This window comes from Arachis ipaensis, chromosome B10 (assembly GCF_000816755.2).
Source record: "Arachis ipaensis cultivar K30076 chromosome B10, Araip1.1, whole genome shotgun sequence".
Lineage (NCBI taxonomy): Eukaryota > Viridiplantae > Streptophyta > Magnoliopsida > Fabales > Fabaceae > Arachis > Arachis ipaensis.
The window spans coordinates 105,706,854-105,721,376 of record NC_029794.2 but is presented as its reverse complement, the minus strand read 5'-3'; the positions used below and the strand labels follow the sequence as shown (position 1 = coordinate 105,721,376).

Below are 14,523 nucleotides of genomic sequence, written 5' to 3'. Positions count from 1 at the left end.
GTATGAAAAAGTTAGTTTGTGTGTTTTACACTGAGCGCAATTTAAAATTCACGCACTATTTTCCTTAATGTCGCAAACTGATTGACTCACTTCATTTTAGTGATTATTAACCAATTCCAATAATCTATGCTTCTTTGCTTGTGCATTTACTTATTTTACTATATCCTGTTTTCTATCTTTCAGGATGATTCAACATAAGTGGAAAGGGAAGCAGAAGAAAGAACATGCAGCAACCGAATGACCCACCAGCTGAAGGTGGTGATCCGTGTAGTCGCCGTATTCCCTTACTCATCTTTGAATGCACCAAGGACGGTGCAAACTTTTAAGTGTGGGGAGGTCATCCGACCAATCGGCCAATCTTGGGGTGAAAAATTCTAATCCAAACAGTTTCACATTTCATATTTTTCTTCTATTACTAGGTCTTCTAGAATTCTTAGTTACATTTTTCTTGGTTTGCATATATTTTAGAGCTATAATTGTATTTTTCTTAGTTGATTGCATGTCTTTTCATATATGCATACATATAATAAACTTAGTCAAAATAATAAAATTTTCAATACCATTTCTTTATAGAGCATTCCAAAATTGATTTGAGTTAACATATTTTTCATTGAAACATGCTTGAAATATATTGTGGAACATGACTTTTGAGCTAATAACACACAACCTTGTGAGTTTTAAGCCTAATTGTGTGGTTACATCATATTAACCACTATTTTCATTCTTGTGTGTATTATTCTCTTTCTATGATTATAATCTTTGATTGGTTTGATTCTTTATGTCCATTGTTTTGTGTATGAATGCATTTATATGATTGAGGCATTTATTTCATTTGAGCTCACTTACCCAAATGGCCTTACCCTTTTATCCACCATTGTTAGCCAATTTTGAGCCTATTTAATCTCCTTTTTGTTCTTAATTTTAGCACATCACTACCCCTAAGCGAAAAATAATAAATGTTCTTAATTTGGATCTTTGATTAGCTTAGGCTGGTGAGAGTGTGTATCATTCAAGTGTGGAAAAGTTTGAGAACATTGGTTGAGGTAAAAGTATATTTTGAATTTTCATTGAAAATCTTGGGAATTGGGTACATATTCATGCATTCAAGTAGTTGCATGCATTTAGGTAGATTGCATATAGATAGTTTATTTTGAATAAGTATTGCATCCCTTAATCTTATCCTTCTTGAGTTTAGCATCAGGACTTGCTATTATTTAAGTGTGGAAATATGATAAATCCACATTTCATGGTATTTATTTGCTTTAATTGAGTGAATTTTTTTTACTTTTCTTACATTTATTCATTGAAATAGGATAGTTTTGTGAATTTCTCCTAATTGTGCTAAGTGATGAAAACCATGCTTTTTATGCTTAAAATTGCAAATTTTAATTTCGTTTCTATTATATTCGATACCTTGATATGTTTGTGTAAGTGATTTAAGGTTTAGGAGGTAAGGATTTCTTTGAAGGATGAAGGATAAGCATACGAAAGTGGAGAAGTTCATGAAGAAGTGAAAGATTTGAAGAGCTGTCAATCGTGACCTCTTCGTACTAAAGTGATCATAACTTGAGCAATAGAGCTATAAATGAGGCAGTTCTAGTGGCATTAGAAAGCTAACATCCGAAGCTTCAAAATAACATACAATTGTTTATGGTAGACGTGTGTGTAGACATCCGCATACGCAGCCAAATTGTTGCGTATGTGGAACACAAAAAATGTGACTCACTTAAGGCAACATGTGACCAGCGATTTCTGGAGCATTTTAGGCTCAATCCAACCAATTTCTGATGCTATTGAACCAGGGATTGAAGGGAGAATGAATTAAGTAGTCATAGTTGAGTTTTTAGCCATGCTTTAGGTTAGATTTCTAGAGAAAGAATCTCTAACTTCTATCTAGTTTTATGAACAATATTGTTAATTCACTTTTCTTTAATGCAAATTAATGTTTTATGTTTTCTTGTGGTTTAATTTAGTTGGTGTTATTGATTTCTTGTATTTGATAGCTTTAGATTTTATTATTATTGTAATTTTACCATGCTTTCATTTTATGCATTCCAAGTGTTTGATTGATAAACCCCAATTTTGTGGTTTATCTTGTGTTGAATTTAGTGGATTTTATCAACTTATTTCACATTTATTCAATGAAATAGCATGGTTTTATAATTCTCCCTAAATTATGCTTAATGATTAAAAACATGCTTTTTAGGCTATTAAATTGCTAAATTTAATTCACTTTAATTCCATTCGATGCCTTGATATGTTTGTTTTGTGATTCCAAGTTTATAAGGCAAGGATTGGATTGAAGGAATGAAGAAAAAAAGCATGCAAAGTGGAGAATTGATGAAGAAATGAGGATTTGGGAATCTGTCATGCAACGCGTACGCATGACCTGAAAAATGCAATATGACGCGTACGCGTGACATCCTGCATATGCGTGACAAGTGGCATGTGGCTTCATTAAAGAACGCACTGGAGGTGATTTCTGGGCTCATCCAGGCCTAGATCCAACTCATTTTTGAAGCTATTAGAGGCCAAATTCAAGATGGATCAAGGGGGAGCAATTAGGTAGCTTAGATATCATGCTTTAGGTAGTTTTCTAGAGAGAGAAGATCCCTCTTCTCTCTAGAAATTAGGGTTCTTAGTTTAATTTCATCTTAGCTAGATTTATGTTTAATTTCTTGTTTTCAAATAGTTTTCCTTATAATTTCTTGTTATTACTTAGTTCTTCTTGTCAATTTCCCTTTTTATGTCAATTTTATGTTTATGAACTCTTGTTACTTTCAATTTCATTTAATGCAAATTTGATATTTTATGTTTCTTTGATGTTTATTCGAGTTATTGTTATTTTCTTGCATTTGGTAGCCTTTGAATTTATATTTCTTGCAATTTACTATGTTTTCCTTTTTATGCCTTCCAAGTATTTGATAAAATGCTTGGCTTAGGTTTAGAGTAGTTTTTGAATATTCTTGGCTTGGAAAGAGAAATTAGGCAATCTTGAGTCATTAATACCCAATTTGGATTGGTGATCTAGAGTTGTTAGTTAATATTGTTTCCATGAATGCTAATCTTTTGCTAATTCGATTAGTAAGTGATTAGGACTTATGGATTGAGATTAACTAGTCTTATTTAATTTTCTTCCGATGTTGGAGATAACAAAATAGGATTATTTCTTGATAATTATTGTGTTATGATTAATGACTAGGATAGAAAACTTTGATTCTCAATTCTTGCCATGAATGCCCCTCTTTAGTAGTTGTTATCTTTAGTTGTTTACTTTATTTTATTGTTATTTAAATTCTTACCATTTTAATTTCTTGTTTTATCAACCCACCTTTGTGAAACTCATAACCAATAATTGAGCACTCAATTGTAATTCCTGGGGAGAACGATCCGGGAGCAATACTCTTGGTTATTTTTATTGGGTTGAACTTGTGACAACCAAAATTAAACTTTGATTAAGGGATGTTTGTCGGTTTAGAACTATACTTGCAACGAAGCGATTTCTTTTATTGAGAAAAAATTCCAAACCGACGATTTCCTTTTTTCATGTTTTTGGTGCCGTTGCCGGGGAATCGCAATGTGTGCTTGTTATTGGTTATTGTATATATGTTAATATTGTGAATAGTGCTTGAGTTTCTTTGTTAGTTTTTGCTAGTTATAGGATTTTGTTCTTATTAGCTTTTGATTTTGTTTTCTCTTTTCACTATGAATTCTCACCCTTTTGGCTATGAACTTGGTTCAAACTATATTGTAGGGAATGAAAGCTACAATGAGGATATGCATAAAGGATGGAACAATCAAAGGTGGGAGGAGCCTCAAGCATATGATCAACCTTCATGGCAACAACCTCCTCCAATGTGCTATGAGCAAGAACCATTCCATGATGCATACCAACCCAATGGCTATAGTGGACCTCCTTGTGGTTATCAACCACAACCACCATATGCCTATGAACCCCCTCCTCAACATAGCCCTCAACCACTATACTCACAAGCCTCATACCACCAAACACCTCCATATGACCCAAGCCCATATCCACTATACCAACCACCTTATGAGCCATATGAACCATACCTAGAACCATCACAATTCCAACACAATTACTCCCAAGAACCACCTTCATATACACCAGCTTACTACCCTTACCAAGATGAACCCCTCCCATATATGAAAACTTTCAACCACATGATGAATTTCCCTTTCCACCATAAACCTCCATGGAAGAACATCCATATCCATCGATCCAAGAGTAATATGATCCTACTTATGTTAGCCAAATGGAACAAGAGCCAAGGGATCGTCTCATGGAAGCAATGGATTGGCTTAGAACAATCTTGGTTCAAAAGGAACAAGAGGAAGCCCAAAAGAGGCATGAAGCTATCATGGCTAACCTTGCCAAAATTAAAACCAATTTGGACTCATGGGGCTCATGCAACAAATAAAACATTTCTACGGATGAATGTGAAAAATCAACCGAAGAGCGGAGCATGAAGGAGATTTTAGAATCTCAACTTGAGAACAAGGACATGGAGTGTGTTTTGCAATAAGTGGAGGGGATAAAAATTGTTGAAGAAGAAGAAGTGGTTAAAGACCTAGGCAAAGTTGAACAAGAGGTGGATTTCAAGCTTGAGAATACTTCCACACCAAGTAATGTTGTTGATGATTTTGTGGAAGTTGTTGAACCTTCTTCCATTGAGCTTGAAATTAATGTTGAGGAGGATAATGCGCAACCTCAAGGCATAGTATGAATGATGAAAGATTGGAAGAGGTTGATCAAGAAGCAAGCTCCACCATTGAAGATGATTCCACACCAATCAATGTGTCTTTTGAAATTGATGAACCTCCCTCATTGTGTTGTGAAATTGATGACAAGGAGGACTGTACACAACCTCCAACACATGGCTTGAGCAATGAAGGATGTATAGAAGAAGTTGGTGAACAAGGAATTGGAATTGAGGAAGCTTGTCAAGAGGTCGATGTCATCCAAGAAGAGCGCAAGAAAGTGGAAACTACATGGCCATTGGAAACCTCTCTCGCTAAGCAACCATCCATTCTTTCATTCAAGTGGGTAACTCTCTTATCCCTAAGCTTTACTTTCTCGCTTGAGTAAGGTTTGCTTGAGATGGATGGTCAACTTAGGATGCTTTGTGGGTTGAAGAGTAAAAGGGAGATGGTTAGTAGTTGGCATTGTAAATCAAGGGTCATTAAGGTTGAACCCTTAAGGCTTAGGCCCCATGGTTGGAGGATTCCTAAATTGAATGGGTCTAGGAGAATGATTCGGTGTATGAACAATAATTCTATTTGCATGTCACCCAATTGGAATTGTAATGATCAACTTGAAGATGGGTGTGAAAATAAGATATGGGATCCCAGATTAAGAGATCACGACCAATTTTGGGAGCTCAGAGCTTGTGAAGAACTCCATCAAGGCTTGGTACAATTGAATTGGTATCTTGGAGCATTTTGGAGATTCAAGCATTGTTGGAGATTCAAGGATAAATACAAGCACAAGCCACCATGACAAAGAGCCTCCCAAAATGTCCAACTTAAGGACTTTAGGTAAAAGTGCTAGGTAGGAGACACCCCAATATAGAAAACTCTTTTTATTTTTCTCTTTTGTATATATTGGTAAAGAGTTTAATTTCATGTTTAATTTAGTTGATCGAGTTTATTTGGTAGCCTAGTATGTTAAATAAGGTTTGGTGAAGTTTAGATGATTGTTTGGATGTTCGGAATGCTTAGTTTGGTGCTAGAACTTGAAAAATTTTGAAAAACAGAGCACCTCCCCACGCGTACGCGTGACCCCAAGATTTCTGAGCGTACCAGGATTGTGCGTGGACTGTGCCATCGCACGGTCTTGATAGAGAGTTGTGCGCGTAGGGTGCGAGAACTGCGTGTCCAGCGCAATTTCTTCCCACGCGTATGCGTGACTCATGCGTACGCGTCACACCCTATTTTCCCATTCCACGCCTACGTGTGCCTGATGCGTACGCGTCGCATCCCATTTCTGCGACTCACGCGTACGCGTGACATCCCGCGTATGCGTGACCTCTCCTATCTTATACACTTCTTTTCTTCTCTTCTCTCCATTTCTTTTCTTTTTCTCTCTTCTCTTCTTTTCTTTCCATTATTCAACCATCATCCACCACCACCATTCACCATCTACCATCATTTTTTTAGTTAGTTTGATAGTTGTGAGTTACTTAATTAGTTAGTCAGTTAGTTATTTTGTTAGTTAGTTAGTTGATTTAATTTTCTATTTTTGGTGCTAAGTGTTGGATTGTTGATTTGATTTGCTGTTTCTTGATGTTGAAATTATTCATTGTTGGATTTCTTTGTTGAGGTTATAATTTGTTACTTAATTTTGAATTTTTCATGCTTAATATTGGTGAATACCAAGTACTTATGACATTGCCTTCCAAGCGTTCTAAATCTTTTGAATTGCATGATTTGGCCACCATGTGATTTGAATTCTTTACTTTGACTAAGCAATTTTTTATGTTGGATGTTGTGCATTTATCTTAATGCACCGTGTGTCTTGATCATATGCATCCATATGTTGTGCTTATGCCTCAATGATATGTTAACCCTTAATTGTTTAACTATGTGCCCTACACATACTTGAAACTATTCATTTTGGCATAATGCTTCATTTGTGAAATTGGATTGTAAGCTCACCTAGGGGCATCTTTTTGAAATTCTCAAGCTATATGGACCATGCTTCCTATGTGATTGATTTTCACCTTATATCTCTCTTTTAATAAGTTTCATAGCACCCATATGTCCCATTTTATGTCAACTAGGTGAGGCGAACCGAAATTCGAAGTGTGTCATTGATTGATGTGTGATTTTCATAGTTTTCTTTGTTCATTAGATTTCCTTGCACATCAACCAATGTCCCTTCATCACCCATTTCATAATTGTTTGATTATTACTTGAATGCTTTTATACTTCTTTATTTCTTGTTGTTTATCTTAACATACAAGTTTCCTTTAAAGCATCTCAAGCACACTATAATGAGTGAAGTGCTTACTTCTTTTGTGTAATTGTGACATAGCTTTCTATGCTAGTGTGTGTTCTAAATCGCATGCAACTTAGAACTCACACACCATTTTTTATAAATGTCACACTAATTCACTCAATCTATTCTAGTGATTCTTACCTCATTCCAACAATCTACACTTTCTTGATTTTGCATTTTCTCATCTTACAGTGTTATTTTCTAATTTTCATGGATGATTCACCATAAGCAACAAGGGAAGCGGGAGAAAGAACATGCAGCAACCGGTTGATCCACCAGCTGAAGGTGGCAATCCATATCATCGCCGTAACCCCTTGCTCATCTTTGGAATGCACCGAGGATGGTGCAAACCTTTAAGTGTAGGAAGGTCGTCTGACCAATCGGCCATTTTTGGGTAACAAATCTCTAATCCCAATACTTTCACATTTTAATTTTTCTATTATTACCATGTCTTTTAGAATTCTTAGTTGCATTTTCTTGGTTTTCATATATATAATAAGCTTAGTCAAAATAATGAAATTTTTCAAGAAATTTATCTATAGGGTACCCTAATTGATTTGAGTAAAGAAAAATTTCATTGAACTTGCTTGAATTATATATTGTGAAACATATTTTTGAGCTAAGAACACATGAGCTTGTGAGTTTTTGAGCCTAATTGTGTGGTTGCATCATATAACCACTATTTTCCTTCTTGTGTATTATTCTCTCTCTATGATTGTAATCTTTGATTTGTTTGATTCTTTATGTCTATTATTTTGTGTATGAATGTATTTATATGACTGAGGCCTTTATTTCATTGAAGCTCACTTACCCAAATAGCTTTATCTTTTATCTACCATTGTTAGCCAACTTTGAGACTATGTTAATCCCCTTTTGTTCTTAATTTTAGCATATCACTAACCCTAAGTGAAAAACAATAAATGTCCCTTATTTGGATCTTTGATTAGCTTAGGCTAGTGAGAGCTTATATCATTTAAGTATGGGAAGCTTGGGAACATTGGTTGAGATAAAAGTATATTTTGTAGTTTTGTTGAAAATCTTGAGAATTGGGTACACACTCATACATTAAATGTTTAAACCATATGCATTGATACTCTTGTATATATTTTATTTTGGAAAAAAAAAAGAGAAAGAAAAGAAAAGAAAAAGAGAAAAAGAAAGCAATAAAAAGGGGGACAAAATGCCCCAAAGTAAAGTAATAACAACAATGCATATGGGTTGTGAATTAAAAAGGGAATGCATGAGTGTGTGAAAAAGTGAAGAATGGGTAGTTAGGTTTGCATTTGAATTATATAGGTTGTTGTATGTTTTAGGTGAGAGTTTAATTTAATCAAAGATTCAAATCTCATGCTCACTTGACCATATGCATCCTTACCTTGACCATAGCCCATTACAACCTACGGATAAGTTTTCATGATATTTGTATGCATGCATTGAATAATTGTTGATTGTTAGATAAAAAACAAATCTTGGAAATCATGATTAGAAGAGAATTAAGAGAATCAACCCTATACACTTAAGCGATTAGAGTGGATACACATCCGGTGAGGGTTCGATTGCTCAAATTCTATGTTTCCACCGTCATTATCTCTTTTCTTGCAAGTTGTTAAATTCTCTTCAACAACTCAATTCAATTGTGGATTTGATTGATTGTGATTACTTTAGCCCTTATGTTCATATATGCTTTCTTGAGAATTGATTTATTTTGACTAAGTAGTTGCATTCATGTAGATAGATTGCATTTAGATAGAGTGCATATAGATAGTTTGCATTGAATAAATGTTGATACCCCTTTCTTGTATTTCTTGAGTTTAGCATAAAAACGTGCTTGGTTTAAGTGTGGAGAGGTTGATAAACTCCAATTTTGTGGTTTATCTTGTGTTGAATTTAGTGAATTTTATCAACTTACCTCACATTTATTCAATAAAATAGCATGATTTCATAATTCTCCCTAAATTGTGCTTAATGATTAAAAGCATGCTTTTAGGCTCTTAAATTGATAAATTTAATTCACTTTAATTCCATTCGATGTCTTGGTATGTTTGTTGAGTGATTCCAGATTTATAAGGCAAGGATTGGATTGAAAAAATGAAGAAAAAAGTATGCAAAGTAGAGAATTGATGAAGAAATGAAGATTTGTGAATCTGCCATGCGAAACGTATGCGTGACCCACGCGTATGCGTGACCTGAAAAATGCAATATGACGCGTACGCGAGACATCCTGCGTACGCGTGACAAGCGGCACATGACTTCATTAAAGAACATGCTGGGGCGATTTCTGAGCTCATCCAAGTCCAGATTCAACTCATTTCTAAAGCTATTAGAGGCCAAATTCAAAATGGACCAAGGGGGAGCAATTAGGCAGCTTAGATATCATGCTTTAGGTAGTTTTGTAGAAATTAGGGTTCTTAGTTTAATTTCATCTTAGATTTAGGTTTAATTTCTTGTTTTTAATTAGTTTTCCTTATAATTTCTTGTTATTACATCTTTGTTCTCTTAGTTCTTCTTGTTAGTTTCCCTTTTTATGTCATTTTTATGTTTATAAACTCTTGTTACTTCTAATTTCATTTAATGCAAATTTGATATTTTATGTTTCTTTGATGTTTATTCGAGTTATTGTTATTTTCTTGCATTTGGTAGCCTTAGAATTTATATTTCTTGCAATTTACTATGTTTTTCCTTTTATGCCTTCCAAGTGTTTGTAAAATGCTTGGCTTAGGTTTAGAGTAGTTTTTGAGCATTCTTGGCTTCGAAAAAGAAATTAGGCAATCTTGAGTCATTAATACCCAATTTGGATTGGTGATATAGAGTTGTTAGTTAATATTATTTCCATTGACGCTAATCTTTTGCTAATTCAATTAGTAAGTGATTAGGACTTATGGATTGAGATTTACTAGTCTTATTTAATTTTCTCCCAATGTTGGAGATAACGAAATAGGATTATCTTTTGATAATTATTGTGTTATGATTAATGACTAGGATAGAAAACTTTGATTCTCAATCCTTGCCATGAATGCCCCCTCTTTAGTAGTTGTTATCTTTAGTTGTTTACTTTATTTTGTTGTCATTAAATTCTTGCCTTTTTAATTTCTTGTTTTATCAACCCACCTTTGTGAAACTCATAACCAATAATTGAGCTTGTAATTCCTAGGGAGTACGACCCGGGAGCAATACTCTCGGTTATTTTTGTTGGGTTGAACTTGTGACAACCAAAATTAAACTTTGATTGAGGGATGTTTGTCGGTTTGGAACTATACTTGCAACGAAGCGATTTCTTTTATTAAGAAGAAATTCCGAACCGACGATTTCCTTCTTTCATTGATAAAATACTTGGTTTGGTTTTAGAGTAGATTTTAGCACTCTTGGCTTGAGATTGAGGACTTAGGCTCTTTGATGTCATTGATGTCCAGTGTGATTGGTAATTTATGATTATTAGTTGGTTTTAGGATCAATTATGTCCACTTGACTTCACCCTCCGATGTTATAGGATAACTAAGTGGAATTAAGCCTTTGTAATTACCATGTTGTGGTCAATGATCTAGGATAGGAAACCTTGACTCTTGATCCTTGCCATGAGTGTCTTTTAGCATTTATAGTTCCTTAGTTGTACCTTTACTTTCTTATTCATCATACTAAAAACCCCCCAAAAATTCTCATAACCAATCATATGTACACTTCCTTGCAATTCTTTTGAGAGACGACCAGAGGTTTAAATACTCTCAATTTTTATTGGTTTGACTTAAGTGAAAATAAATTAAACTTTGATTGAGAGTTGTCTGTTGGTTTGGATTTATACTTCAACGGAATTATTTTTGTGAAAATTCCGAACCGACGATTTTCCTCCGTCAGTCAGGGCGACACCTGTTATGTCTATAAGTCGAGCAATTGAAACACTAAAATGGCATAAGAGGAGTATGAACTTAAATGTTTTAAAGTTTTAAGAAAACATGGTGTTTGGAGGATATCCAGCAATCCTCATTCGACCATGGATTTTATCCCTGGCGCCTGGGTAATAGATGGCACCAGGGGTGTTTATGCTCAGAGTACGAGGGTCTTTCTTTCGGAGTCGACAATCCACTCCTAAGACTCCTTTAGGAGGGTCAGGTAGTCGATCAACAAGACCAAAAAGGGCATTGGAAAAGAAGAAAATTTAAATGTTTTTAAAATATGGTTTTTCTGAACAAAAAGATCTCTAGCTAAAGTTTTAAAATAACAATCGAGACATCTATGAAAGTGTGCTTATTTTTTCTCTTCCCATACCTCTAAATCCTCGATGAAAACATATCTTACGTTCATGAAATGCCATTTTACCTTATGATATTTTTCAAAGGTAATGATTTCGTGAAAATTCTCACCTTTGATTTTCTTTGACGCAGCAATAGTCTGTGCAAAAGGAAGAATCAAGTTAGAGAGAGCTTGCTCAATTGAAGGGCAATGAGAATGATAATAGTTCCACCACTATTTGTGGAAGTTAGGGGTCGAGAGGAAGCAGAACTTAATGTCATATCTCTAGTACTGGGAAGTTACATTTTGATGATTCAAATCCATAATCTGGTCGAATTCTTTCAAATTCAACACTTCATAGTGAATCATTGGGCTCCAGCTTCAAGTGAAAGTTGGGAAGGTAATGCTTGTACAAGGCCAAATTGCCTCGACACGTATTGTGGGGAATAAGTGATGAGTTTTTTTTTTGTAGCCATGGTCGATTCACGAGGAAGCCCTGCGGAAAGGATTTGAAGAGTCAAGATTTTCAACCACAGTTCATTGATAGTCTCTTGATTTTCAAGTTTGAGACTTTTAAGAGAGTGAAATATCCCATGTCACTTTTTCGACAGGCTAAGAGATTGGGATGATAGGTAGAATCATCGTTGTTCTTGATATTGAGAAAAAATTTAATGAAATGGCAAAAGACATTAATGGATGACATGCCTTTAGGTTTCAACCATGAAAGAAAAGACAGTTGAATACTTTCAAGTGAAGTTTTGGGAAATTCATAAGGAACGGTGAGTTGAGGCTCAGACATTGATTTCAGCCATAAGTTAACAATCCAGAGAGGACCAAACGGATTAATTGATAATTCACCACATCAAAATTCACTAATCACTTGGAAAGTGTCTCGTACAATTGACCCAAAATAAGAGAGGGGAGGTTTACATAATTTTTTGTGATGAAGCATGATGCCTGATGAAAGATAATTACTTTTTTGAATTTAGATTGATTTTGGAAAAAAGACGAAAGCATTAAGCCACAAGAGTAAAAAGGCAACATGTTCACTATTAGTAATAGTGTCACTCTCGGAACCCATGTTATTCTGAATAAAACCCTACACAAAAGTTGAGTCAAAATTGATGTCGAAGACATCATCAGGGTGTGAAGTTGTCCAAAAAAATATCTTTCCCATCAAGAGATAGGCTAGTCAAAGCTGAAATCTCCATTAGGGTCGGACCCATCATTCCATATGAAAAATGAAAGTTATTTGTGGCTGGATACTAGAAGTACAAACTAACCCCAAGAAGAGGGGCAATGTAAGATAAGTCATGGATGGTCAGTCAAAGAGCAGAAACAATGCCTAGGAATCTCCACACAGACTTATAGGTTAGGGATAACCTCGACATGCATGTTGAGAACAGGGAGCTAAATTCTTTTTAGGGCACTGTTCTAAAGACTCGACTCGTGAAATACGTAGCTTTGATATTTTTGGAAAAAATTAAAGGAAGATAATCAAAGGGAGATGGAAAGAAAGAAGAAATCGATTCAATTTGTTCCTAGATAGACATTGGCCCTAAGTATGAATATAAGACGTTGGAAACTTAAAATAGGAGTAGTACTTGGCTATACCATAAGGTTGTAGTCTCTACGTCAGGATTGGGAGCTCATAGGGTTCCATTATCAATGTAGAATTGTGACATGTTGGTCACTGGTGCACGGAAATCATGATTCACACTTTTCACAACTCTACACAACTAACCAGTAAGTGCACTGGGTCGTCAAAGTAATAAACCTTACGTGAGTAAGGGTCGATCACACAGAGATTGTCGACTTGAAGCAAGCTATGGTCATCCTTGTAAATCTCAGTCAGGCAGATTCAAATGGTTATGAGGTTTTGATAATTAAAATATAAATAAAACATAAAATAAAATAAAGTTACTTATGTAATTCACTGGTGGGAATTTCAGATAAGCGTCTGGAGATGCTTTGTTGCTTCTGAACTTCTACTTTCCTATTGCCTTCTTCCAACCATGCGTTACTTCCTTCCATGGCAAGTTGTAAGATCCTCTTAGTGAAAATGGTCCTCTACGATTTCTGCACGGCTAATCAACTGTCGGATTTCTCATCTCGGATGAAAAATACCAGGTATAGCTACCGCATGGCTAATCATCTGTCGGTTCCCGCTAGCGTCAGAATAGAATCCATTGATCCTTTTGCACACTGTCACTTGCACCCAACATTCGCAGGTTTGAAGCTCGTCACTTAAATGTCTCCCAACAAGCGCTTCTTTAATGTCAATAGCTTGACAGTGAGCTCTTAGAGAGCTTCACAGAGACTCAGAGCTTAATGGTGGCCTCCCAACACTAAACTTAGAAGTTGAGTGTGGGGGCTCTGTTTAACTCTGTATTGAGAGTAGCTTCTCATGCTTCTTCTCCATGGTTACAGAAGAAGATCCTTGAGCCTTAAACACAAGGTAGTCCTCATTCAATTGAAGGACTAACTCTCCTCTGTCCACATCAATCACAGGTCTTGCTGTGGCTAGGAAGGGTCTTCCAAGGATGATGGATTCATCTTTATCCTTTCCAGTATCTAGGATTACGAAGTCAGCAGGGATGTAATAGCCTTCAACCTTCACTAAGACATCCTCTACAAGTCCATAAGCCTGTTTCCTTGAATTGTCTGCCATCTCTAGTGAGATTCTTGCAGCTTGTACCTCAAAGATCCCCAGCTTCTCCATTACAGAGAGTGGCATGAGGTTTATACTTGAACCAAGGTCACACAGAGCCTTCTTAAAGGTCATGGTGCCTATGATGTAAGGTATTAAGAACTTTTCGGGCTCCGGTTTCTTCAGAGGTAATTTCTGTTGAACCAAGGTATTCAGTTCATTGATGAGCAATGGAGGTTCATCCTCCCAAGTCTCATTACCAAATAACTTGGCATTCAGCTTCATGATTGTTCCTAGATACTGAGCAACTTGCTCTTCAACAATATCTTCATCCTCTTCAGAGGAAGAATACTCATCAGAGCTCATAAATGGCAACAGTAAGTTCAGTGGAATCTCTATGGTCTCTGTATGAACCTCAGATTTCTTTGGTTCCTCAATAGGGAACTCCTTAGTGGCCAGTGGATGTCCATTGAGGTCTTCCTCAGTGGAAATCACTTCCTTTCCCTCCTCTACAGGTTCGGCCATATTGGACGTGTTGATGGCCTTGTACTCTCTTTTTGGATTCTCTTCTGTATTGCTTGGGAGAGTACTAGGAGGGATTTCAGTAACTCTTTTACTCAGTTGACCC

At 35.8% G+C, this 14,523-nt stretch overlaps 1 long non-coding RNA gene across 1 annotated transcript; it reads left to right on the top strand.

Annotated features, from left to right (window-relative positions):
* LOC110268554 lies at window positions 309-7,462 on the top strand. Its single transcript, XR_002356722.1, has 3 exons — window positions 309-336; window positions 5,698-5,702; window positions 7,389-7,462. It is a non-coding gene; the product is annotated as an uncharacterized LOC110268554 (long non-coding RNA).